We start from the raw sequence: 26,973 nt of genomic DNA, 5'->3' as shown, positions 1-26,973 counted from the left end.
TGTGTAGTGGAAGGATGGTGCATTGTTCTATATTTTATTGTCCATATATCAGTCCGTAGGTGAACTCATGGAAGGGTGGTAGAGGGTGGCATAGTATACTTCAAGCATAAAATCGTCGGGAACTCAATTTTACAAGCCGGATCTTGTGTCCAAAATGTTGACGAACCCCGCGAGTGGGTTACGGGAGCAAATAACTTTTGGTTGTGACTGTTTTGGCGGGTCATGGAGATCCAACGGAGTTTTTGTTGCAAAATTGTCGCCGGTTTATGGATACAACATCGCGGGATAGACCGTGAATACAACTTTCTAGGTAAGTTGATCGCAACGACGAGCCATCTTGCACAACTCGGAATGACCTATAATTTTTCGAGTGCATAAATGGAGTGAGGATGAACTGTTATGTACTTTATGATCCAACAATAATCCATCCGCTGGTGAAAACATGAGGGTGGTAGCGAGATGGGTGATTGACCATGTAAAGCATCAATTCTAGGGTTTCGATATGACGAAGAGCCTCCTCCTTGTGTCGTGACTGAACATGTAGTCTTTCTAGTTTGTAATGGAAGGATGGTGCATTGTTCGATATGTTATTGTCCATATATCATTCCGTAGGTGAGCTCACGGAAGGGTGGTAGAGGGTGGCAGAGTATACCTCAAGCATAAAATCATCTAGAACTCAATTTTACAAGTTGGATCTTGCCTCCGAAATGTTGTTGAAGCCTGAGAGTGGGCCACGGGTGCAAAAAACTTATGCTTGTGATAGTATTGGCGGGTCATGGAGCTCCAATGGAGTTTTTGTGGCAAAATTGTTGTCGTTTTATGGATACAACATCGCGGGACAGACCATGAATACAACTTTCAGATGATCGCACCAACGAGCCATCTTGCACAACTCGGAATGGCCTATAATTTTTCGAGCGCATAAATGGAGTGAGGATGAACTTTTATGTACTTTATGATCCAGGAATAATGCATCCGCTGGTGAAAACATGAGGGTGGTAGCGAGATGGGTGATAGACCATGTAATGCATCAATTCTTGGGTTTCCATGCAACGAAGAGCCTCCTCCTTGTGTCGTGACTGAACATGTAGTCTTTCTAGTGTGTAATGGAAGGATGGTGCATTGTTCTATATGTTATTGTCCATATATCAGTCCGTAGGTGAACTCACGGAAGGGTGGTAGAGGGTGGCAGAGTATAGTTCAAGCATAAAATCGTCCGGAACTCAATTTTACAAGCCGGATCTTGCGTCCGAAATGTTGACGAACCCTGCAAGTGGGTTACGGGCGCATACAACTTTTGGTTGTGATTGTTTCGGCGGGTCATGGAGATCCAATTAGTTTTTGTGGCAAAATTGTTGCCGTTTTGTGGATACAACATCGCGGGACAGACCGTGAATACAACTTTCAAGGTAAGTTGATCGCACCGATGATCCATCTTGCACAACTCGGAATGACCTATAATTTTTCGAGTGCATAAATGGAGTGAGGATGAACTATTATGTACTTTATGATCCAACAATAATGCATCCGCTGGTGAAAACATGAGGGTGGTATCGAGATGGGTGGTTGACCATGTAAAGCATCAATTCTTTGGTTTCGATATGACGAAGAGCCTCCTCCTTGTGTCGTGACTGAACATGTAGTCTTTCTAGTTTGTAATGGAAGGATGGTGCATTGTTCTATAAGTTATTGTCCATATTAAGTACGTAGGTGAACTCACGGAAGGGTGGTAGAGGGTGGCAGAGTATACTTCAAGCATAAAATCGTCGGGAACTCAATTTTACAAGCCGGATCTTGTGTCCGAAACGTTGACGAACCCCGCGAGTGGGTTACAAGCGCATACAACTTTTGGTTGTGATTGTTTTGGCGGGTCATGGAGATCAAATGGAGTTTTGGTGGCAAAGTTGTTGCCGGTTTATGGATAAAACATCGCGGGACAGACCGCGAATACAACTTTCAAGGTAAGTTGATCGCACCAACGAGCCATCTTGCACAACTCGGAATGACCTATGATTTTTCGGGTGCATAAATGGAGTGAGGGTGAACTGTTATGTACTTTATGCTCCAAGAATAATGCGTCCGCTGGTGAAAACGTGAGGGTGGTAGCGAGATGGGTGATTGACCATGTAAAGCATCAATTCTTGGTTTTCGATGTGACGAAGAGCCTCCTCCTTGTGTCGTGACTGAACATGTAGTCTTTCTAGTTTGTAATAGAAGGATGGTGCATTGTTCTATATGTTATTGTCCATATAACAGTCCGTAGGTGAGCTCACGGAAGGGTGGTAGAGGGTGCCAGAGTATACCTCAACAATAAAATCGTCTAGAACTCAATTTTACAAGCCGGATCTTGCCTCCGAAATGTTGTTGAAGCCTGCGAGTGGGCTACGGGTGCAAAAAACTTTTGGTTGTGATAGTATTGGCGGGTCATGGAGCTCCAATGGAGTTTTTGTGGAAAAATTGTTGTCGTTTTATGGATACAACATCGCGGGACAGACCATGAATACAACTTTCAAGGTAAGATGATCGCACCAACGAGCCATCTTGCACAACTCGGAATGGCCTATAATTTTTCGAGCGCATAAATGGAGTGAGGATGAACTTTTATGTACTTTATGATCCAAGAATAATGCATCCGCTGGTGAAAACATTAGGGTGGTAGCGAGATGGGTGATAGACCATGTAAAGCATCAATTCTTGGGTTTCGATGCAACGAAGAGCCTCCTCCTTGTGTCGTGACTGAACATGTAGTCTTTCTAGTGTGTAATGGAAGGATGGTGCATTGTTCTATATGTTATTGTCCATATATCAGTCCGTAGGTGAACTCACGGAAGGGTGGTAGAGGGTGGCATAGTATAGTTCAAGCATAAAATCGTCCGGAACTCAATTTTACAAGCCGGATCTTGCGTCCGAAATGTTGACGAACCCTGCAAGTGGGTTACGGGCGCATACAACTTTTGGTTGTGATTGTTTCGGCGGGTCATGGAGATCCAATTAGTTTTTGTGGCAAAATTGTTGCCGGTTTGTGGATACAACATCGCGGGACAGACCGTGAATACAACTTTCAAGGTAAGTTGATCGCACCGATGAGCCATCTTGCACAACTCGGAATAACCTATAATTTTTCGAGTGCATAAACGGAGTGAGGATGAACTATTATGTACTTTATGATCCAACAATAATGCATCCGCTGGTGAAAACATGAGGGTGGTATCGAGATGGGTGGTTGACCATGTAAAGCATCAATTCTTGGGTTTCGATATGACGAAGAGCCTCCTCCTTGTGTCGTGACTGAACATGTAGTCTTTCTAGTTTGTAATGGAAGGATGGTGCATTGTTCTATATGTTATTGTCCATATTAAGTACGTAGGTGAACTCACGGAAGGGTGGTAGAGGGTGGCAGAGTATACTTCAAGCATAAAATCGTCGGGAACTCAATTTTACAAGCCGGATCTTGTGTCCGAAATGTTGACGAACCCCGCGAGTGGGTTACAGGCGCATACAACTTTTGGTTGTGATTGTTTTGGCGGGTCATGGAGATCAAATGGAGTTTTTGTGGCAAAATTGTTGCCGGTTTATGGATAAAATATCGCGGGACAGACCGCGAATACAACTTTCAAGGTAAGTTGATCGCACCAACGAGCCATCTTGCACAACTCGGAATGACCTATGATTTTTTGGGTGCATAAATGGAGTGAGGGTGAACTGTTATGTACTTTATGCTCCAAGAATAATGCGTCCGCTGGTGAAAACGTGAGGGTGGTAGCGAGATGGGTGATTGACCATGTAAAGCATCAATTCTTGGTTTTCGATGTGACGAAGAGCCTCCTCCTTGTGTCGTGACTGAACATGTAGTCTTTCTAGTTTGTAATGGAAGGATGGTGCATTGTTCTATATGTTATTGTCCATATAACAGTCCGTAGGTGAGCTCACGGAAGGGTGGTAGAGGGTGCCAGAGTATACCTCAACAATAAAATCGTCTAGAACTCAATTTTACAAGCCGGATCTTGCCTCCGAAATGTTGTTGAAGCCTGCGAGTGGGCTACGGGTGCAAAAAACTTTTGGTTGTGATAGTATTGGCGGGTCATGGAGCTCCAATGGAGTTTTTGTGGCAAAATTGTTGTCGTTTTATGGATACAACATCGCGGGACAGACCATGAATACAACTTTCAGATGATCGCACCAACGAGCCATCTTGCACAACTCGGAATGGCCTATAATTTTTCGAGCGCATAAATGGAGTGAGGATGAACTTTTATGTACTTTATGATCCAAGAATAATGCATCCGCTGGTGAAAACATTAGGGTGGTAGCGAGATGGGTGATAGACCATGTAAAGCATCAATTCTTGGGTTTCGATGCAACGAAGAGCCTCCTCCTTGTGTCGTGACTGAACATGTAGTCTTTCAAGTGTGTAATGGAAGGATGGTGCATTGTTCTATATGTTATTGTCCATATATCAGTCTGTAGGTGAACTCACGGAAGGGTGGTAGAGGGTGGCAGAGTATAGTTCAAGCATAAAATCGTCCGGAACTCAATTTTACAAGCCGGATCTTGCGTCCGAAATGTTGACGAACCCCGCAAGTAGGTTACGGGCGCATACAACTTTTGGTTGTGATTCTTTCGGCGGGTCATGGAGATCCAATGTAGTATTTGTGGCAAAATTGTTGCCGGTTTGTGGATACAACATCGCGGGACAGACCATGAATACAACTTTCAAGGTAAGTTGATCGCACCGACGAGCCATCTTGCACAACTCGGAATGACCTATAATTTTTCGAGTGCATAAATGGAGTGAGGATGAACTATTATGTACTTTATGATCCAACAATAATGCATCCGCTGGTGAAAACATGAGGGTGGTATCGACATGGGTGATTGACCATGTAAAGCATCAATTCTTGGGTTTCGATATGACGAAGAGCCTCCTCCTTGTGTCGTGACTGAACATGTAGTCTTTCTAGTTTGTAATGGAAGGATGGTGCATTGTTCTATATGTTATTGTCCATATTAAGTCCGTAGGTGAACTCACGGAAGGGTGGTAGAGGGTGGCAGAGTATACTTCAAGCATAAAATTGTCGGGAACTCAATTTTACAAGCCGGATCTTGTGTCTGAAACGTTGACGAACCCCGCGAGTGGGTTACAGGCGCATACAACTTTTGGTTGTGATTGTTTTGGCGGGTCATGGAGATCAAATGGATTTTTGGTGGCAAAATTGTTGCCGGTTTATGGATACAACATCGCGGGACAGACCGTGAATACAAATTTCAAGGTAAGTAGATCGCACCAACGAGCCATCTTGCACAACTCGGAATGACCTATGATTTTTCGGGTGCATAAATGGAGTGAGGGTGAACTGTTATGTACTTTATGCTCCAAGAATAATGCATCCGCTGGTGAAAACGTGAGGGTGGTAGCGAGATGGGTGATTGACCATGTAAAGCATCAATTCTTGGGTTTTGATGTGACGAAGAGGCTCCTCCTTGTGTCGTGACTGAACATGTAGTCTTTCTAGTTTGTAATGGAAGGATGGTGCATTGTTCTATATATTATTGTCCATATAACAGTCCGTAGGTGAGCTCACAGAAGGCTGGTAGAGGCTGCCAGATTATACCTCAAGCCTAAAATCGTCTAGAACTCAATTTTACAAGCCGGATCTTGCCTCCGAAATGTTGTTGAAGCCTGAGAGTGGGTTACGGGCGCATAAAACTTTTGGTTGTGATAGTATTGGCGGGTCATGGAGCTCCAATACAGTTTTTCTGGCAAAATTGTTGTCGTTTTATGGATACAACATCGCGGGACAGACCGTGAATACAACTTTCAAGGTAAGATGATCGCACCGACGAGCCATCTTGCATAACTCGGAATGGCCTATAATTTTTCGAGCACATAAATGGAGTGAGGATGAACTGTTATGTACTTTATGATCCAAGAATAATGCATCCGCTGGTGAAAACATGAGGGTGGTAGCGAGATGGGTGATAGACCATGGAAAGCATCAATTATTGGGTTTCGATTCAACGAAGAGCCTCCTCCTTGTGTCGTGACTGAACATGTAGTGTTTATAGTGTGTAATAGAAGGATGGTGCATTGTTCTATATGTTATTGTCCATATATCAGTCCGTAGGTGAACTCACGGAAGGGTGGTAGACGGTGGCAGAGTATACTTCAAGAATAAAATCGTCCGGAACTCAATTTTACAAGCCGGATCTTGTGTCCGAAATGTTGACGAACCCCGCAAGTGGGTTACGGGCGCATACAACTTTTGGTTGTGATTGTTTTGGCAGGTCATGGAGATCCAATGGAGTTTTTGTGGCAAAATTGTTGTCTGTTTATGGATACAACATCGCGGGACAGACCGTGAATACAACTTTCAAGGTAAGTTGATCGCACCGATGAGCCATCTTGCACAACTCGGAATGGCCTATAATTTTTCGAGTGCATAAATGGAGTGACGATGAACTGTTATGTACTTTATGATCCAACAATAATGAATCCGCTGGTGAAAGCATGAGGATGGTAGCGAGATGAATGATTGACCATGTAAAGCATCAATTCTCGGGTTTCGATATAACGAAGAGCCTCCTCCTTGTGTCGTGACTGAACATGTAGTCTTTCTAGTTTGTAATGGAAGGTTGGTGCAGTGTTCTATATGTTATTGTCCATATTTCAGTCCGTAGGTGAACTCACGGAACGGTGGTAGAGGGTGGCAGAGTATACTTCAAGCATAAAATCGTCGGGAACTCAATTTCACAAGCCGGATCTTGTGTCCGAAATGTTGACGAACCTCGCGAGAGGGTTACGGGCGCATACAACTTTTGGTTGTGATTGTTTCGGCGGGTCATGGAGATCCAATTAGTTTTTGTGGCAAAATTGTTGCCGGTTTGTGGATACAACATCGCGGGACAGACCGTGAATACAACTTTCAAGGTAAGTTGATCGCACCGATGAGCCATCTTGCACAACTCGGAATAACCTATAATTTTTCGAGTGCATAAACGGAGTGAGGATGAACTATTATGTACTTTATGATCCAACAATAATGCATCCGCTGGTGAAAACATGAGGGTGGTATCGAGATGGGTGGTTGACCATGTAAAGCATCAATTCTTGGGTTTCGATATGACGAAGAGCCTCCTCCTTGTGTCGTGACTGAACATGTAGTCTTTCTAGTTTGTAATGGAAGGATGGTGCATTGTTCTATATGTTATTGTCCATATTAAGTACGTAGGTGAACTCACGGAAGGGTGGTAGAGGGTGGCAGAGTATACTTCAAGCATAAAATCGTCGGGAACTCAATTTTACAAGCCGGATCTTGTGTCCGAAATGTTGACGAACCCCGCGAGTGGGTCACAGGCGCATACAACTTTTGGTTGTGATTGTTTTGGCGGGTCATGGAGATCAAATGGAGTTTTGGTGGCAAAATTGTTGCCGGTTTATGGATAAAATATCGCGGGACAGACCGCGAATACAACTTTCAAGGTAAGTTGATCGCACCAACGAGCCATCTTGCACAACTCGGAATGACCTATGATTTTTCGGGTGCATAAATGGAGTGAGGGTGAACTGTTATGTACTTTATGCTCCAAGAATAATGCGTCCGCTGGTGAAAATGTGAGGGTGGTAGCGAGATGGGTGATTGACCATGTAAAGCATCAATTCTTGGTTTTCGATGTGACGAAGAGCCTCCTCCTTGTGTCGTGACTGAACATGTAGTCTTTCTAGTTTGTAATGGAAGGATGGTGCATTGTTCTATATGTTATTGTCCATATAACAGTCCGTAGGTGAGCTCACGGAAGGGTGGTAGAGGGTGCCAGAGTATACCTCAACAATAAAATCGTCTAGAACTCAATTTTACAAGCCGGATCTTGCCTCCGAAATGTTGTTGAAGCCTGCGAGTGGGCTACGGGTGCAAAAAACTTTTGGTTGTGATAGTATTGGCGGGTCATGGAGCTCCAATGGAGTTTTTGTTGAAAAATTGTTGTCGTTTTATGGATACAACATCGCGGGACAGACCATGAATACAACTTTCAAGGTAAGATGATCGCACCAACGAGCCATCTTGCACAACTCGAAATGGCCTATAATTTTTCGAGCGCATAAATGGAGTGAGGATGAACTTTTATGTACTTTATGATCCAAGAATAATGCATCCGCTGGTGAAAACATTAGGGTGGTAGCGAGATGGGTGATAGACCATGTAAAGCATCAATTCTTGGGTTTCGATGCAACGAAGAGCCTCCTCCTTGTGTCGTGACTGAACATGTAGTCTTTCTAGTGTGTAATGGAAGGATGGTGCATTGTTCTATATGTTATTGTCCATATATCAGTCCGTAGGTGAACTCACGGAAGGGTGGTAGAGGGTGGCAGAGTATAGTTCAAGCATAAAATCGTCCGGAACTCAATTTTACAAGCCGGATCTTGCGTCCGAAATGTTGACGAACCCCGCAAGTGGGTTACGGGCGCATACAACTTTTGGTTGTGATTCTTTCGGCGGGTCATGGAGATCCAATGTAGTTTTTGTGGCAAAATTGTTGCCGGTTTGTGGATACAACATCGCGGGACAGACCGTGAATACAACTTTCAAGGTAAGTTGATCGCACCGACGAGCCATCTTGCACAACTCGGAATGACCTATAATTTTTTGAGTGCATAAATGGAGTGAGAATGAACTATTATGTACTTTATGATCCAACAATAATGCATCCGCTGGTGAAAACATGAGGGTGGTATCGACATGGGTGATTGACCATGTAAAGCATTAATTCTGGGGTTTCGATATGAAGAAGAGCCTCCTCCTTGTGTCGTGACTGAACATGTAGTCTTTCTAGTTTGTAATGGAAGGATGGTGCATTGTTCTATATGTTATTGTCCATATTAAGTCCGTAGGTGAACTCACGGAAGGGTGGTAGAGGGTGGCAGAGTATACTTCAAGCATAAAATCGTCGGGAACTCAATTTTACAAGCCGGATCTTGTGTCCGAAACGTTGACGAACCCCGCGAGTGGGTTACAGGCGCATACAACTTTTGGTTGTGATTGTTTTGGCGGGTCATGGAGATCAAATGGATTTTTGGTGGCAAAATTGTTGCCGGTTTATGGATACAACATCGCGGGACAGACCGTGAATACAAATTTCAAGGTAAGTTGATCGCACCAACGAGCCATCTTGCACAACTCGGAATGACCTATGATTTTTCGGGTGCATAAATGGAGTGAGGGTGAACTGCTATGTACTTTATGCTCCAAGAATAATGCATCCGCTGGTGAAAACGTGAGGGTGGTAGCGAGATGGGTGATTGACCATGTAAAGCATCAATTCTTGGGTTTTGATGTGACGAAGAGGCTCCTCCTTGTGTCGTGACTGAACATGTAGTCTTTCTAGTTTGTAATGGAAGGATGGTGCATTGTTCTATATATTATTGTCCATATAACAGTCCGTAGGTGAGCTCACAGAAGGCTGGTAGAGGCTGCCAGAGTATACCTCAAGCCTAAAATCGTCTAGAACTCAATTTTACAAGCCGGATCTTGCCTCCGAAATGTTGTTGAAGCCTGAGAGTGGGTTACGGGCGCATAAAACTTTTGGTTGTGATAGTATTGGCGGGTCATGGAGCTCCAATACAGTTTTTCTGGCAAAATTGTTGTCGTTTTATGGATACAACATCGCGGGACAGACCGTGAATACAACTTTCAAGGTAAGATGATCGCACCGACGAGCCATCTTGCATAACTCGGAATGGCCTATAATTTTTCGAGCACATAAATGGAGTGAGGATGAACTGTTATGTACTTTATGATCCAAGAATAATGCATCCGCTGGTGAAAACATGAGGGTGGTAGCGAGATGGGTGATAGACCATGGAAAGCATCAATTATTGGGTTTCGATTCAACGAAGAGCCTCCTCCTTGTGTCGTGACTGAACATGTAGTGTTTATAGTGTGTAATAGAAGGATGGTGCATTGTTCTATATGTTATTGTCCATATATCAGTCCGTAGGTGAACTCACGGAAGGGTGGTAGACGGTGGCAGAGTATACTTCAAGAATAAAATCGTCCGGAACTCAATTTTACAAGCCGGATCTTGTGTCCGAAATGTTGACGAACCCCGCAAGTGGGTTACGGGCGCATACAACTTTTGGTTGTGATTGTTTTGGCAGGTCATGGAGATCCAATGGAGTTTTGTGGCAAAATTGTTGTCGGTTTATGGATACAACATCGCGGGACAGACCGTGAATACAACTTCCAAGGTAAGTTGATCGCACCGATGAGCCATCTTGCACAACTCGAAATGACCTATAATTTTTCGAGTGCATAAATGGAGTGACGATGAACTGTTATGTACTTTATGATCCAACAATAATCAATCCGCTGGTGAAAGCATGAGGATGGTAGCGAGATGAATAATTGACCATGTAAAGCATCAATTCTCGGGTTTCGATATAACGAAGAGCCTCCTCCTTGTGTCGTGACTGAACATGTAGTCTTTCTAGTTTGTAATGGAAGGTTGGTGCAGTGTTCTATATATTATTGTCCATATTTCAGTCCGTAGGTGAACTCACGGAACGGTGGTAGAGGGCGGCAGAGTATACTTCAAGCATAAAATCGTCGGGAACTCAATTTCACAAGCCGGATCTTGTGTCCGAAATGTTGACGAACCTCGCGAGTGGGTTACGGGCGCATACAACTTCTGGTTGTGATTGTTTTGGCGGGTCAAGGAGATCCACTGGAGTTTTTGTGGCAAAATTGTTGCCGGTTTATGGATACAACATCGCGGGACACACCGTGAATACAACTTTCAAGGTAGGTTGATCGCACCGACGAGCTATCTTGCACAACTCAGAATGACCTATGATTTTTCGGGTGCATAAATGGAGTGAGGATGAACTGCTATGTACTTTATGATCCAAGAATAATGCATCCGCTGGTGAAAACGTGAGGGTGGTAGCGAGATGGGTGATAGACCTTGGAAAGCATCAATACTTTGGGTTCGATGCAACGAAGAGCCTCCTCCTTGTGTCCTGACTGAACATGTAGTCTTTATAGTGTGTTATAGAAGCATGGTGCATTGTTCTATATGATATTTTCCATATATCAGTCCGTAGGTGAACTCACGGAAGGGTGGTAGACGGTGGCAGAGTATACTTCAAGCATAAAATCGTCCGGAACTCAATTTTACAAGTCGGATCTTGTGTCCGAAATGTTGACGAACCCCGCAAGTGGGTTACGGGCGCATACAACTTTTGGTTGTGATTGTTTTGGCAGGTCATGGAGATCCAATGGAGTTTTTGTGGCAAAATTGTTGTCGGTTTATGGATACAACATCGCGGGACAGACCGTGAATACAACTTTCAAGGTAAGTTGATCGCACCGATGAGCCATCTTGCACAACTCGGAATGACCTATAATTTTTCGAGTGCATAAATGGAGTGACGATGAACTGTTATGTACTTTATGATCCAACAATAATGAATCCGCTGGTGAAAGCATGAGGATGGTAGCGAGATGAATGATTGACCATGTAAAGCATCAATTCTCGGGTTTCGATATGACGAAGAGCCTCCTCCTTGTGTCGTGACTGAACATGTAGTCTTTCTATTTTGTAATGGAAGGATGGTGCAGTGTTCTATATGTTATTGTCCATATTTCAGTCCGTAGGTGAACTCACGGAACGGTGGTAGAGGGTGGCAGAGTATACTTCAAGCATAAAATAGTCGGGAACTCAATTTTACAAGCCAGATCTTGTGTCCGAAATGTTGACGAACCTCGCGAGTGGGTTACGGGCGCATACAACTTTTGGTTGTGATTGTTTTGGCGGGTCAAGGAGATCCAGTGGAGTTTTTGTTGCAAAATTGTTGCCGGCTTATGGATACAACATCGCGGGAGAAACCGTGAATACAACTTTCAAGGTAAGTTGATCGCACCGACGAGCCATCTTGCACAACTCGGAATGACCTACGATTTTTCGGGTGCATAAATGGAGTGAGGATGAACTGCTATGTACTTTATGATCCAAGAATAATGCATCCGCTGGTGAAAACGTGAGGGTGGTAGCGAGATGGGTGATAGACCATGGAAAGCATCAATTCTTGGGTTTCGATGCAACGATGAGCCTCCTCCTTGTGTCGTGACTGAACATGTCGTCTTTATAGTGTGTAATAGAAGGATCGTGCATTGTTCTATATGTTATTATCCATATATCAGTCCGTAGGTGAACTCACGGAAGGGTGGTAGACGGTGGCAGAGTATACTTCAGGCATAAAATCGTCGGGAACTCAATTTTACAAGCCGGATCTTGTGTCCGAAATGTTGACGAACCCCGCGAGTGGGTTACGGGCGCATACAACTTTTGGTTATGATTGTTTTGGCGGGTCATGGAGATCCAATGGAGTTTTTGTGGCAAAATTGTTGTCGGTTTATGGATACAACATCGCGGGACAGACCGTGAATACAACTTTCAAGGTAAGTTGATCGCACCGATGAGCCATCTTGCACAACTCGAAATGACCTATAATTTTTCGAGTGCAGAAATGCAGTGACGATGAACTGTTATGTACTTTTGTGATCCAACAATAATGCATCCGCTGGTGAAAACATGAGGGTGGTAGCGAGATGGGTGATTGACCATGTAAAGCATCAATTCTCGGGTTTCGATATGACGAAGAGCCTCCTCCTTGTGTCGTGACTGAACATGTAGTCTTTCTAGTTTGTAATGGAAGGATGGTGTAGTTTTCTATATGTTATTGTCCATATTTCAGTCCGTAGGTGAACTCACGGAACGGTGGTAGAGGGTGGCAGAGTATACTTCAAGCATAAAATCGTCGGGAACTCAATTTTACAAGCCGGATCTTGTGTCCGAAATGTTGACGAACCTCGCGAGTGGGTTACGGGCGCATACAACTTTTGGTTGTGATTGTTTTGGCGGGTCAAGGAGATCCAGTAGAGTTTTTGTGGCAAAATTGTTGCCGGTTTATGCATACAACATCGCGGGACAAACCGTGAATACAACTTTCAAGGTAAGTTCATCGCACCGACGAGCCATCTTGCACAACTCAGAATGACCTATGATTCTTCGGGTGCATAAATGGAGTGAGGATGAACTGCTATGTACTTTATGATCCAAGAATAATGCATCCGCTGGTGAAAACGTGAGGGTGGTAGCGAGATGGGTGATAGACCATGGAAAGCATCAATTCTTGGGTTTCGATGCAACGAAGAGCCTCCTCCTTGTGTCGTGACTGAACATGTCATCTTATTAGTGTTCAATAGAAGGATGGTGCATTGTTCTATATGTTATTGTCCATATATCAGTCCGTAGGTGAACTCACGGAAGGGTGGTAGACGGTGGCAGAGTATACTTCAGGCATAAAATCGTCCGAAACTCAATTTTACAAGCCGGATCTTGTGTCCGAAATGTTGACGAACCCCGCAAGTGGGTTACGGGCTCATACAACTTTTGGTTGTGATTGTTTTGGCGGGTAATGGAGATCCAATGGAGGTTTTGTGGCAAAATTGTTGTCGGTTTATGGATACAACATCGCGGGACAGACCGTGAATACAACTTTCAAGGTAAGTTGATCGCACCGATGAGCCATCTTGCACAACTCGGAATGACCTATAATTTTTCGAGTGCATAAATGGAGTGATGATGAACTGTTATGTACTTTATGATCCAACAATAATGCATCCATTGGTGAAAACATGAGGGTGGTAGCGAGATGGGTGATTGACCATGTAAAGCATCAATTCTCGGGTTTCGATATGACGAAGAGCCTCCTCCTTGTGTCGTGACTGCACATGTAGTCTTTCTATTTTGTAATGGAAGGATGGTGCAGTGTTCTATATGTTATTATCCATATTTCAGTCCATAGGTGAACTCATGGAACGATGGTAGAGGGTGGCAGAGTATACTTCAAGCATAAAATCGTCGGGAACTCAATTTTACAAGCCGGATCTTGTGTCCGAAATGTTGACGAACCTCGCGAGTGGGTTACGGGCGCACACAACTTTTGGTTGTGATTGTTTTGGCGGGTCAAGGAGATCCAGTGGAGTTTTTGTGGCAAAATTGTTGACGGTTTATGGATACAACATTGCGGGATAGACCGTGAATACAACTTTCAAGATAAGGTTATCGCACCGACGAGCCATCTTGCACAACTCGGAATGACCTATGTTTTTTCGGGTGCATAAGTGGAGTGAGGGTGAACTGTTATGTACTTTATGCTCCAAGAATAATGCATCCGCTGGTGAAAACGTGAGGGTGGTAGTGAGATGGCTGATTGACCATGTAAAGCATCAATTCTTGGGTTTTGATGTGACGAAGAGCCTCCTCCTTGTGTCGTGACTGAACATGTAGTCTTTCTAGTTTGTAATGGAAGGGTGGTGCATTGTTCTATATGTTGTTGTCCATATATCAGTCCGTAGATGAGCTCACGGAAGGGTGGTAGAGGGTGGCAGAGTATACCTCAAGCATAAAATCGTCTAGAACTCAATTTTACAAGCCGGATCTTGCCTCTGAAATGTTGTTGAAGCCTGAGAGTGGTTTACGGGCGCATAAAACTTTTGGTTGTGATAGTATTGGCGGGTCTTGGAGCTCCAATGGAGTTTTTGTGGCAAAATTGTTGTCGTTTTATGGATACAACATCGCGGGACAGACCGTGAATACAACTTTCAAGGTAAGATGATCGCACCGACGAGCCATCTTGCACAACTCGGAATGGCCTATAATTTTTCGGGTGCATAAATGGAGTGAGGATGAACTGTTATGTACTTTATGCGCCAACAATAATGCATCCGCTGGTGAAAACGTGAGGGTGGTAGCGAGATGGGTGATTGACCATGTAATGCATCAATTCTTGGGTTTCGATGTGACGAAGAGCCTCCTCCTTGTGTCGTGACTGAACATGTAGTCTTTCTAGTTTGTAAGTGAGCTCACGGAAGGGTGGTAGAGTATACCTCAAGCATAAAATCGTCTAGAACTCAATTTTACAAGCCGGATCTTGCCTCCGAAATGTTGACGAAGCCCGAGAGTGGGTTACGGGCGCATGAAACTTTTGGTTGTGATAGTATTTGCGGGTCATGGAGCTCCAATGGAGTTTTTGTGGCAAAATTGTTGCCGTTTTATGGATACAACATTGCGGGACAGACCGTGAATACAATTTTCAAGGTAAGATGATCGCACCGACGAGCCATCTTGCGCAACTCGGAATGACCTATAATTTTTCGAATGCATAAATGGAGTGAGGGTAAACTGTTATGTACTTTATGATCCAAGAATAATGCATCCGCTGGTGAAAACGTGAGGGTGGTAGCGAGATGGGTGATAGACCGTGTAAAGCATCATTTCTTGGGTTTCGATGCAACGAAGAGCCTCCTCCTTGTGTCGTAACTGAACCTGTAGTCTCTCTAGTGTGTAATGCAAACATGGTGCATTGTTCTATATGTTATTGTCCATATATCAGTCCGTAGGTGAACTCACGGAAGAGTGGTAGAGGATGGCTGAGTATACTTCAAGCATAAAATCGTCCGGAACTCAATTTTACAAGCCGGATCTTGTGTCCGAAATGTTGACGAGCCCCGCAAGTGGGTTACGGGCGCATACAACTTTTAGTTGTGATTGTTTTGGCGGGTCATGGAGATCCAATGGAGTTTTTGTGGCAATTTTTTGCCGGTTTATGGATACAGCATCGCGGGACAGACCATGAATACAACTTTCAAGGTAAGTTGATCGCACCGACGAGCCATCTTGCACTACTCAGAATGACCTATAATTTTTCGAGTGCATAAATGGAGTGAGGATGAACTGTTATGTACTTTATGCTCCAAGAATAATGCATCCACTGGTGAAAACATGAGGGTGGTAGTGAGATGGGTGATTGACGATGTAAAGCATCAATTCTTGGGTTTTGATATGACGAAGAGCCTCCTCCTTGTGTCCTGACTAAACATGTAGTCTTTCTAGTTTGTAATGGAAGGATGGTGCATTGTTCTATATGTTATTGTCCATATATCAGTCCGTAGGTGAGCTCACGGAAGGATGGTAGAGGGTGGCAGAGTATACCTCAAGCATAAAATCGTGTAGAACTCAATTTTACAAGCCGGATCTTGCCTCCGAAATGTTGTCGAAGCCCGAGAGTGGGTTACGGGCGCATAAAACTTTTGGTTGTGATTGTGATACGGGGCTAACCCGGTGTAGGCCGATCTTTCACGATTGGAGTGGGTTCCCTTGAAGAACACGATGAACACGGGGAAGAGCGGAGAGCAATCACAAGGGGGAACACTCAAGAACAAGTCCAATCACACATCCACTAGACAATCAGACACACAAGATCCACAAGGTACATGAACAACAAAGGGAAAGATACAAGGTAAAGTTCATCTCCATGAGGAGCTCTTGAAGGGGGCCCGCCCAAGAGGGGGTCTTGATGATATATCCCGCAAGATCTTCTCCTAGATGGAGGTCTTGGCCTCCATAAGGAATAGTAGTCTCTCTCTCTCAAGAGTAGAGTGGTACAAGGAGCAAAGCTCTCTATCAAATGAGCTATCACTTTGCTAACCCTAACTAGGAGGAGGGGGAGTAGTATATATAGTGTAAGCCACGAAGGGGTAAGTGGGAAAGGGATACATGGGCCTCTGGCCCGACTCTGCACGCAGGCAGGAGCCCGATGTCCGGGCTGGGGGCCGGATGTCCGGGCTGAAGTGGCCAAACTTCGGGTGCGTTCTGTCGTCGATGCCAGATTTCCGGGGGAAGGGCCGGATGTCCGGGGCTGGCGCCGGATGTCCGGTCGCTGATGCTGTTGGCCGTCTGTTGGTGCAGCTCCTTGGCACCTGCACAGGCGCCGGATGTGCGGCCTCTGGCCCGGATGTCCGACCGCTGTAGCTTCAGCAGCTCCGTCGTCTTCCGTTGTCGCTTCCAGGCTTCCCTCGCGGATGGTGTAGTTGTTCCTTGGCGCTTGCACTCCTCCTCAACATCCATGAAGCTCCGGCAATACCTATGCATGCACACGGGAGAAGTGTCAAGTAGTATACCATCCTCGAAGGGGTCAAGTGAGCACGTGTAAAGGAGATGATTCACCTTTGTGTATGTGAAGTAGATGTCGCACGTGTCACTCCCCAAACGGACTCTTGACATGGTGATGTCCATAGGATGCTCCGCATCATCTCCCCTCCCTTGGGAAAGATCCGACCTCGGATCGAAAACCAAATCACCATGGGAAAGAGATGGCTTCGCCGTGTAGAAGTGGACGTTCACCAAGTACTTGTCATCTTGAAGCTCGAAATGGGCACTCTCCAATGTCGCACCGTCTTGTGATTCCTTTAAAAGGAGTAAGGACAACAAACACTTGGAAAAACAAATGTGGTTAGCGTTAGTGCAAAACCAAGCATTCAAGAGGTGATTCACCAAACAAGTGTCGTCATCATGCAAAGCATATGGTGTGACGAAGGATTGAGACATGGCATGTAAGTATATCAATCGAGCACAAGCAAAGATATCATGGGGACAAGCATGTAAATTGGAGGTAGAGATGCAAATATGTGTGTCAAGAGAATAATCATCTACCTCAAGTTCATAGCAAGCATGGGCAAAGCGCTCAATGAAAGGTCTATGGTAGGCATAGGAATCATTCACAACACCTAAGAAGATGAGATGTCTAAACACATGGTTTAAGTGCAAGACAATCCAAGCATAATGTGCATAGGGTGTAGTGAACATAGTGTGACACTCAACACAATAGAAAGAGCAATTGTTCATCATGTGTGATGCAATCAAGTCAATCATGTGACAAGCAATGGGACATGGCATATGTGAAGTGATGACATTGTTGCAACCAAACATATGAGAGGAGCAAATAATCCAAGAATTGGATGCAACACACAAGGCATATATATCATGATGCATGGAATGGTTAAAATGACAAGTCGAAGCAAGATCTCTAACTAGTGTGCAATCAAGTGATCCAAGATGAACAATAGGTCTCATGGGGAAAGCAACACAAGTAGTATGATCCATAATATCCATGATCATGGTTTGGGGGTTCTCAAAAGAGAAGGATATCACCGTGAAAGCGTGTCCTTGTGCGTCCTTCACAATGCCGAAGCACAAGCAAGTGCGATGTAGAATCGTCGTGGTAGAAGGTGGTTCGCTCTCAAGAGCTCGAATGGTCAACTCACGTGAAGCGGAAGTCGACACAAAGTCCAAGTATCCTACACATGCACGCAACAAAACAAAGAATGTATGCGCATGGTTGATAAACACATCATCCATCATAATGGTTCTCTTCTTTTGCACATAACCAATAGAAGCACAAGTGCGTGAATAATATGATGCAACAATGGCAATATCCATGGCACTAGGTATATGGTGCAAAGAGGTAAGACAAGCATGCTTCACGAGGAATATGTCAGAATCTCCAAATATATGTGAGAATGCTATGGGGGCAAGCTCATTAGCAAGATTAGAAACATTGTTGCACTCAATACATGTCAAATCATCAATCATGAGAGAGGCAACATATGGAGATGTATGACAAGAAGCAATAACAATCATGTGCAAAGCATGTAGATAGTTGTCATCAACTGCATGAAGTGAGCAAGTATAAATCATTGGTGATGCAGCAAGGCAAGCAATAGTAATCAAGTCGTGCAAACTAGTGGAGCGAAGATGCAACACACTAGAGGAAATCATGGCAATCATGTCATGTGAGCAAAGAATAGGCATAGACAATGTACATGACATATCGCAAGCACGAGCACAAATCAAGATCATAGTATCATCATAGGCATGGGGCACAAAGCAATCATGGCAATAACAAACAATATCTCCAACACGCTTGCAAATACACATACAAGTACTAGAATCAATCATCATGTGTAATGCAAAGCATGGGTCACAAATGCATGGCAAAGGCATACGAAAGGGCATATCATGCAAAGTGAACATGGCAAGATGGGCAAAGGATATATAATGGATAACAACCCATAACCATGTGAGGGCATGTAAAAGAAATGCGCGAAGTGTTTGCGCGAAGTGAGCGGTGGGAAAGGCAATCCATGGGATCCCAAGTCATCATTGCTCTCTAGAGCTCGTTTTGTCAACTCGTGGGATTGCGAGGTTGACAAGTATTCATGGGTACCTACACAAAAGAGACATAAACCAAAGAAATTGTGCGCGTGGTAAATGTACACATCATCCATCATGGTGTGTATGTGCAAGTGAGTGTTAGCACAAGATAAGCATCGCTCAAAGAAATTTGATGCATGGTATAAGAACATGTCATCCATCATGAAAGAATAGTTTTTATGTATAACACGATGGGGATGCAAATTTAGCATAGAAGTATATGGCACATCAATAGCATGTTTATTCATGGGAAGCATATTGTGCACACAAGTATTGGGATCATGCAATGTATAGGATGAATCAAAATATCCTAAAATGTATGAGGAAACTATGGGGGTCTCCTCATGAGCAATATTGGAAACATCATCTGGAGAAAATGGACAACATCCAAAACAATGCATATCCGAAGCTAGGTGGTCATGGCATGGCATATGAGATAAATGATGCAAAGGAAGCATATCAATATCATCACAAGAAAAAGAAATGCCAATAACCATGGGCTTGTCATCTATTCCATAAGTACAAATTGGGTTAATTTTAATGGCATATGCATAGTCACTATGAAGAGATTGCAAATATGACATATTTTTTATCTCATGCATAGCATATGACAAGTCAAGCGGATTGTCAAACATGATGTGACCTAAAGAATTGTCACAAGAAATCCTATGTAACATGGCATCACAACCAATAGACTCCACACGACAATCATCAAACTCACCATAAATGGGTAAATCATCGCATGGGGAAATCATACTAGAATGAAGCATGGTAATAGGTTGATCAACATCATGCAACTAATCAATGTCAAGAATGTCCACTAGTGGGACTAGAGCATCACCTTCACCTATGGTACCTTGTTCATTCCACTTACGTGGTGTAGGTGAGGTGGCAAAGACCAAATGGTGGTCATCTTCATCTTGATGGAACCATGTGGGGGGGTGCATCATATTCCACTATGGCCATCGTCTTGTCCAAAGGAAGGACGTAGTCGTCGCGAATCGGCGCGTCATCATATATGGGACCTAGCACCAAATGAGAAGACACAATAGAGGTAGAGGTTAAGTCGTTAGAAATCGAAGTGTCCTCACTCTCTCTATGTGGTGGTTCACTCACTCCCTCAAGGTAGGTGCACTCAAAGTCACATATGGTGGAGTCACTCATCTCACTCAAGTGGTGGGGGTTGTGGCTCTCCTCACATTGGAATTGGGGCAACTCGTCATATATGGGGCTAGTGGTGAAGTCACTCTCATTCTTAATATGATGGCAAAAGTCACTGAAGTCATCATACGTCGCCGTGGTCGAAGGGAAAATCCCATGCTCAACCATCTCATCGTTGTCACCGTGGATGAAGGCCGAAGATGGCACATCATCACTCTCCTCCATGACCGAAGGGAAAATCCCATGCTCGATCATCTCGTCATCGTCGCCGTGGATGAAGGCCGAAGATGGCACATCATCACTCTCGCCTCCTAAGATGGAAGCATCATCCTTGCTCGTCACCGTGTCTTTCGCCTCCAAAGCTTGGTCCTTGAAGGTCTCCGTAGTCGTACTCGTTACCGCACCTTCTTGAAAAAGAATCGTGGAGGACTCGGCATCATCAATGCCATAAAGAGGGATGGCGGTGAAGTCGAACTTGGGAGCATCGTCTTGGAGCTCATTGGGCTTGGACCTCTTGGTGGTACTAGCCTCATGCTCGTCGTCTTTGAGTTTGGTCTTCGAGAAGTGTGCTTGGGGTGGAGAAGCCTTGGCCTTCAGGAGTTATTGTTCCGCCTTGAGAGCACCAATGTAGTTGTCGTCGAGGGACTTGTAGTTCTCGAGGAAGATAGTCTTGGAGATGTCGTTGTTCAATCCCTTCATGAAGTGGAACTTCATTGACATGGGGTCATCCACGCCGGCTCGTCGCAAGGCTTTCTTCATCTCCTTGAAGTACTCGTCGATGGACTTGGATCTTTGGATGGTGTTCTCCAATTGGCGTAGAAGTTGTTCCGTGTAGGTTGGAGGCACGAACTCTCGCCGCAAAGCTTTCTTCGTCTTGGCCCAACTCATGTCGTAGCTCTCCGAAGGTGTGTGAAACCACCATGTCAAGGCATAGTCGTGGAAGTTTCTTGTGGCGCACTTCACATGATCTTCGGGAGGAACTTGATGTAGCTTGAGGTAGTCGTCCATCAAACGCTCCCACTCGAGATACTCCTCGGGTTCTAGAGTCCCATAGAAAGGAATCTCGTGGTCGGTGTCGAGGTCGTAGTAGCTCGTGGAGGTCGCGGACTTGAGCTTGGGGAGCTTCTCTCGAGGTGCTTGTGGGCGAAGATGTCGTATGTCCAAAGGCGAAGATGCCTTGAAGTCGCTTGGCAAAGATGCCAAGGGAGATGGTGAAGTCATTGAGCGGTTATTGGTGTTGATCTCTTGACCTTCACATTCGTGGTGGTGATGGTATCGATGCCAATGTGACCTTGCCGGAGATGGTAGCTTGGAGGCATGTGCTCTTGAGCGTCTTCTCGAAAATGAGGAAGATCTCTTGTAGGACTTGATGAGGGCTTTGATCTCCTCCATTTGAGAATTCATCTTGGCATCGTTGGAGTTTTTCGTGGCATCGAACTCGTTGTTGTTGTTGTAGACCGAGGGTGAAATACCTTGCCTATCCATCACAAGACTCGAGTAGAGGTGAGTAGGAAATGAGATAAACAATACCAAGTTACCTTTTCCCAAAGTTGAGGATGTATCCCGTTTCACTCAATGTGAGATGACAGAATAGTGGAATTGGTACCAGACTTGTTCACTCACACCTACAAACTAAAGCTTATGGAGTAGCTCGGTGAGGATAGTGGCACAAAAATTTGATGCAAAATGTTAGCAAGAGTCAATAATGTTGAAAGAGATTCACAAACTCGCAAGTGAAACAAGTAGACCAATAGCAATGAATGGCACACGGAAACACACACACGGATAGATAAATGGGGTCGTGCAACCAAGGAATGAGCACAAAATGTGGAATCCACGGAAAACGCTCGTGTTGCACAACTCAAGAGAGAAGCTAGCACGATTGCTCAATAGGCGGATACGACACTTGTGCACAACCTATAAGATGCAAAATGGATAAACTTTCTATCCCAAGTATGCTATGTATGTATGGTTCCCGGTGTTTCTCACACAATGATCCAAGATGATAAAGTATGATACCATATGATATATTGTAATGCACTAAGATACTATGCTATGGCTCTTGCTTACAAGCTCTTTGTTCACTCTTTTTCTTTGCTTAAATGCTTTTTTTTTGTATGGCCACGATGCACAAACCAAGATAGCAATTGTGTAGATGCGGGAACAAACTTGTGACACAAGATATGATATGATAGCAAGATGATACCAATATGATATGGTATATATGCAATGGAAGGTGTAGACCAATGATCACTAATGTGCACAAGTAACGTTGCCGGCAATACTCAAATGGCTAGTCTCGATAGGCAAGTGACGCAAATGGGCTAGGGGTTATCAATGCAATTGCAAGGGGAATCTACAATGGTGTCGTCGAGGTTACTGTCCGTTGCGATGATGAGAGGCGGTGTTGTCGATGTCAACCCGTTCCTAATTAGCCGAAACACCTTAGGAAACGGAAAAACCACAACTCAAAATCTCAAGGACCAAAGTCAAATGTTGGTAGCGGCAATGCGGTGGTGGTTGCGGAAGCTCAGTGGGATTGCGGAAATGCAATGATGGGTTTTGGAGTACGCAATGCAGAAGTGGATGGTAAGGTGTTCGACTATACACGGTGTAGGAGTTGAAAGAACGGTCCCTAAGTAGCCGAAACACCTTAGGAGACACAACTCACAACACAAACAAAATTGGGTTAGGTTGGGTTGGCGGAAGTGTGTGTTGGGTAAGTCTATGCGGAAGTTATGGTGGTGGTTGATGAAGAAGCAACCATCCCTAAGTAGCTGAAACACCTTAGGAGGCTCGAATCGCAACTCAAACAACCACTAAAGCTATAAGGAGCAAAATTGGTTAGGTTGCAGAAGGCTATGGTGGTTTTGCGGAAGTTATGGTGGAAGCCCTAGGCAAAGATGCCAAAATGCCAAAATTGAGATGGAGGCAAATAGTGATGAAACCTATCTAGATGGATGGGGGATGTCAATATCTACTTAACGAGCTAAAGAACGCGAAAATCGGACTCCGGATGTGAAAGTTATGGACAAAACGGTGAACACGGGAGGCTGAAATCTACAGGGGTCGGACATCCGGGGTTGGGTCCGGATTTCCGGGGGTCAGTGTCCAGAACCGTGCAGATTTGGTGCTCCAGGAGCCGGTTGTCCGGCTTGGGGCCCGGATGTCCGGCCCGATGGCCCGGATGTCCGGCCCGACGATTCCAGATCGGGATTTGGACTTCGAAACTCGATTTGGGGCGGAAATGGATGATTTCGGGGCCGGTGGGGGGAAAGGTAGATCCACTTGAAAGCAACCAAATCCATGGATCAAAATCAACGAAACATCATCAACCAAACACATCACAAAAAAAATTGGGGGCTATTTTTGGTGGAGATTTTCGAATTTAGGACGAACACAAACAAAACAAGACTAGAAAACGGTGGGAGGGACTCCAAATAAGTGATCAACGTGGCTCATGATACCATATGATACGGGGCTAACCCGGTGTAGGCCGATCTTTCACGATTGGAGTGGGTTCCCTCGAAGAGCACGATGAACACGGGGAAGAACGGAGAGAAATCAGAAGGGGGAACACTCAAGAAGAAGTCCAATCACAAATCCACTAGACAATCAAACACACAAGATCCACAAGATACATGAACAACAAAGGGAAAGATACAAAGTAAAGTTCATCTCCATGAGGAGGTCTTGAAGGGGGGCCGCCCAAAAGGGGGTCTTGATGATATATCCCGCAGGATCTTCTCCTAGATGGAGGTCTTGGCCTCCATAAGGAGTAGTAGTCTCTCTCTCTCTCTCTCTCAAGAGTAGAGTGGTACAAGGAGCAAATCTCTCTATCAAATGAGCTATCACTTTGCTAACCCTAACTAGGAGGAAGGGGAGTAGTATATATAGTCTAAGCCACGAAGGGGTAAGTGGGAAAGGGATACATGGGCCTCTGGCGCGACTCTGCGCGCAGGCAGGCGCCGGATGTCCGGGTTGGGGTCGGATGTCCGGGGCTCGGGCCGGATGTCCGGGCTGAAGTGGCCAAACTTCGGGTGCATTCTGTCGTCGATGCCGGATTTCCGGGGGAAGGGCCGGATGTCCGGGCTTTGGCGAGGCGCCGGATGTCCGGCCGCTAGTGCTGTTGGCCGTCTGTTGGTGCAGCTCCTTGGCAGCTGCATAGGCGCCGGATGTCCGGCCTCTGTCTCGGATGTCCGGCCGCTGTAGCTTCAGCAGCTCCGTCTTCTTCCATCGTCGCTTCCAGGCTTCCCTCACGGATGGTGTAGTTGTTCCTTGGCGCTTGCACTCCTCCTCAACATCCGTGAAGCTCCGGCAATACCTATGCATGCACACGGGAGAAGTGTCAAGTAGTATACCATCCTCGAAGGGGTCAAGTGAGCACGTGTAAAGGAGATGATTCACCTTTGTGTATGTGAAGTAGATGTCGCACGTGTCACTCGCCAAACGAACTCTTGACATGGTGATGTCCATAGGATGCTCCGCATCAGATAGTATCGGCGGGTCATGGAGCTCCAATGGAGTTTTTGTGGAAAAATTGTTGCCATTTTATGGATACAACATCGTGGGACAGGGACTGACCGTGAATACAACTTTCAAGGTAAGATGATCGCAGCGACGAGCCATCTTGCACAACTCGGGATGACCTATAATTTTTCGAGGGCATAAATGGAGTGAGGATGAACTGTTATGTACTTTATGATTCAAGAATAATGCATCCGCTGGTGAAAACGTAAGGGTGGTAGCGAGATGGTTGATAGACCATGTAAATGTGACACCCAAAAATTTTGACCTTGTTTTATTAATTAAAATTTTGCCAGGAGATTAAACTTTTCCATTTGTCTGGATTTATCTCTTGATTTCAGAACCTCTCTTTTCTTTAATATTCTGGAGTTTTACCTCAAGTGGAAACTTTCCAAAAGTATTATTGGACTTGTATACTCTCTCTCTAAAACAATTCTTTATCAGTGGATTTATTTGCATAATTGTTTTTCATGAGCTTTATTCTTTTAAAATGATTTTTCATAGATTTGGAGCCTCTGTTGCACAGCAACCATTTGATTAATGCATTTCAAATTTTCACCAAAATTTGGGGATGTCATGTGATGTTTCCACATCACTTTTATGCAAAGATATCTTTTGGTCATTGGAGATTTTGAGTTCTACATCAACTTTTCAAGTCTGGTCCAGTAGGTATTTTTGCACTACAACCTATTTAAATAATCTTTTAAAAATTCTTCCAAGTGTTTGGAGATGTCAATAGATGCACATGATTCAACTTTATGCAAAAACCCATTGGTGTTCTTTGAAATATTTGAGTGAATCAACCTCATCTTCATTCTGCTCCAGTTTGGTGATTTGTCCTGCAACCCTAATTTATTTTGCTCTAGTGCCCATGAGCTTTTTCCTGCTTGTAGTCCTCCTTACAAAACCCTTAAGTCCAAGAGAGTGGACCCATTGGAGTATTTTTGGTTCATGAGATAATAGCCTTTAGTTTCTGCCCAAAATTGGTTTTCTCAAATTTTTGCACTAACAAGTTTCTGGTCTTGACCAACTAACCTTGCCACCCTCTTTATCATCTAAAGAGAATATGATCTGGAGTTTTTGGCCACTCCAAGAGTTGCCTAGGTGCACTTAGCAATCTGTCGAGCACCTTGTGTGCATGGTCAGTTTTGGCATGATTTTTGCCTTTCCACTGTGACCTTGCACCTCTGGACAAAATAGCATGTCCACTGAGCTCCTAGAAGACGCTAACCTAGACCTGCTACTTGCCAGCGTCACCCAAGCCTTGTGGCATGCTTTGGCATTTCGTCGAGCAGCTAGCGTGCGTGCTCTGGGCACGCCCAGAGCGCACGTTTTGCACGCGCGCGCACCGAGTCGCCGCGTCGCACTGCCGCCCTCCCCGCGCCCGTTCTGGCCCTTGGCCACCCGCAGCCAGCACGCCCGCCCCTTCCCTCGCCGCAGAGCCGCCCCTGGAGCCCCACAGTGCCGCCATCAGATCGGCCGCGGCGGCTAGCGGCCGGCCACAGCAGGCTCTGCCATGGACGGCACCGCCCAAGCCACCCGCGCGCGCCAGCTACCCCCTGGAACAGCCCGAGCTCATCCACAAGCTCCTCGGCACGCGCTCATCGCCGCCACGTCGCCCTACAGCTACAGAATGGCTGCGCCGGTGTTCTTATCCACGGCCGCCGCGGGAACCAGCCTCGTTGCGCTATAAAAGGAGGCCCCGAGCTCCTCCGAGCACTCAGGCGACCCCAGGCCACCCCCATAACACTCCCTTATCCAGCAATCGGCGGTTGGTAGCCGTCTTCCTCGACTCCGGCCAGTTCGGCCGCCGCCACCTTCCGGTGCCATTCATCGCAACCAGACCCTCCCCCGTTCATCCAACACCACCACCCGTTTCCCCTCGACCTCACGGAGCCGCCCAGCCTCTCAAACGCGACCAAGAACCACCATAGCCCGAAACTTTCAAAATAGGAAATGGAGAGAGAAGAAAACTTTCAAAAAGTTTTGGAATGCACACTTCCTCTCCACAACCTGAAGGCAAGCATTCTGAACTCTGGCATAATATTTTTGTGTGTTGTTGATACGGTCACAACACCACCTTGACTTGGAGCATACGTTATTTTATGAGACGATAAAATCATACGCATGAATGCATAATGGAGATGCTTTGCTGTTAGAAATGGATATGCT

Source organism: Aegilops tauschii, chromosome 1 (assembly GCF_002575655.3).
Source record: "Aegilops tauschii subsp. strangulata cultivar AL8/78 chromosome 1, Aet v6.0, whole genome shotgun sequence".
Lineage (NCBI taxonomy): Eukaryota > Viridiplantae > Streptophyta > Magnoliopsida > Poales > Poaceae > Aegilops > Aegilops tauschii.
Note: the sequence above shows the minus strand (reverse complement) of the source record.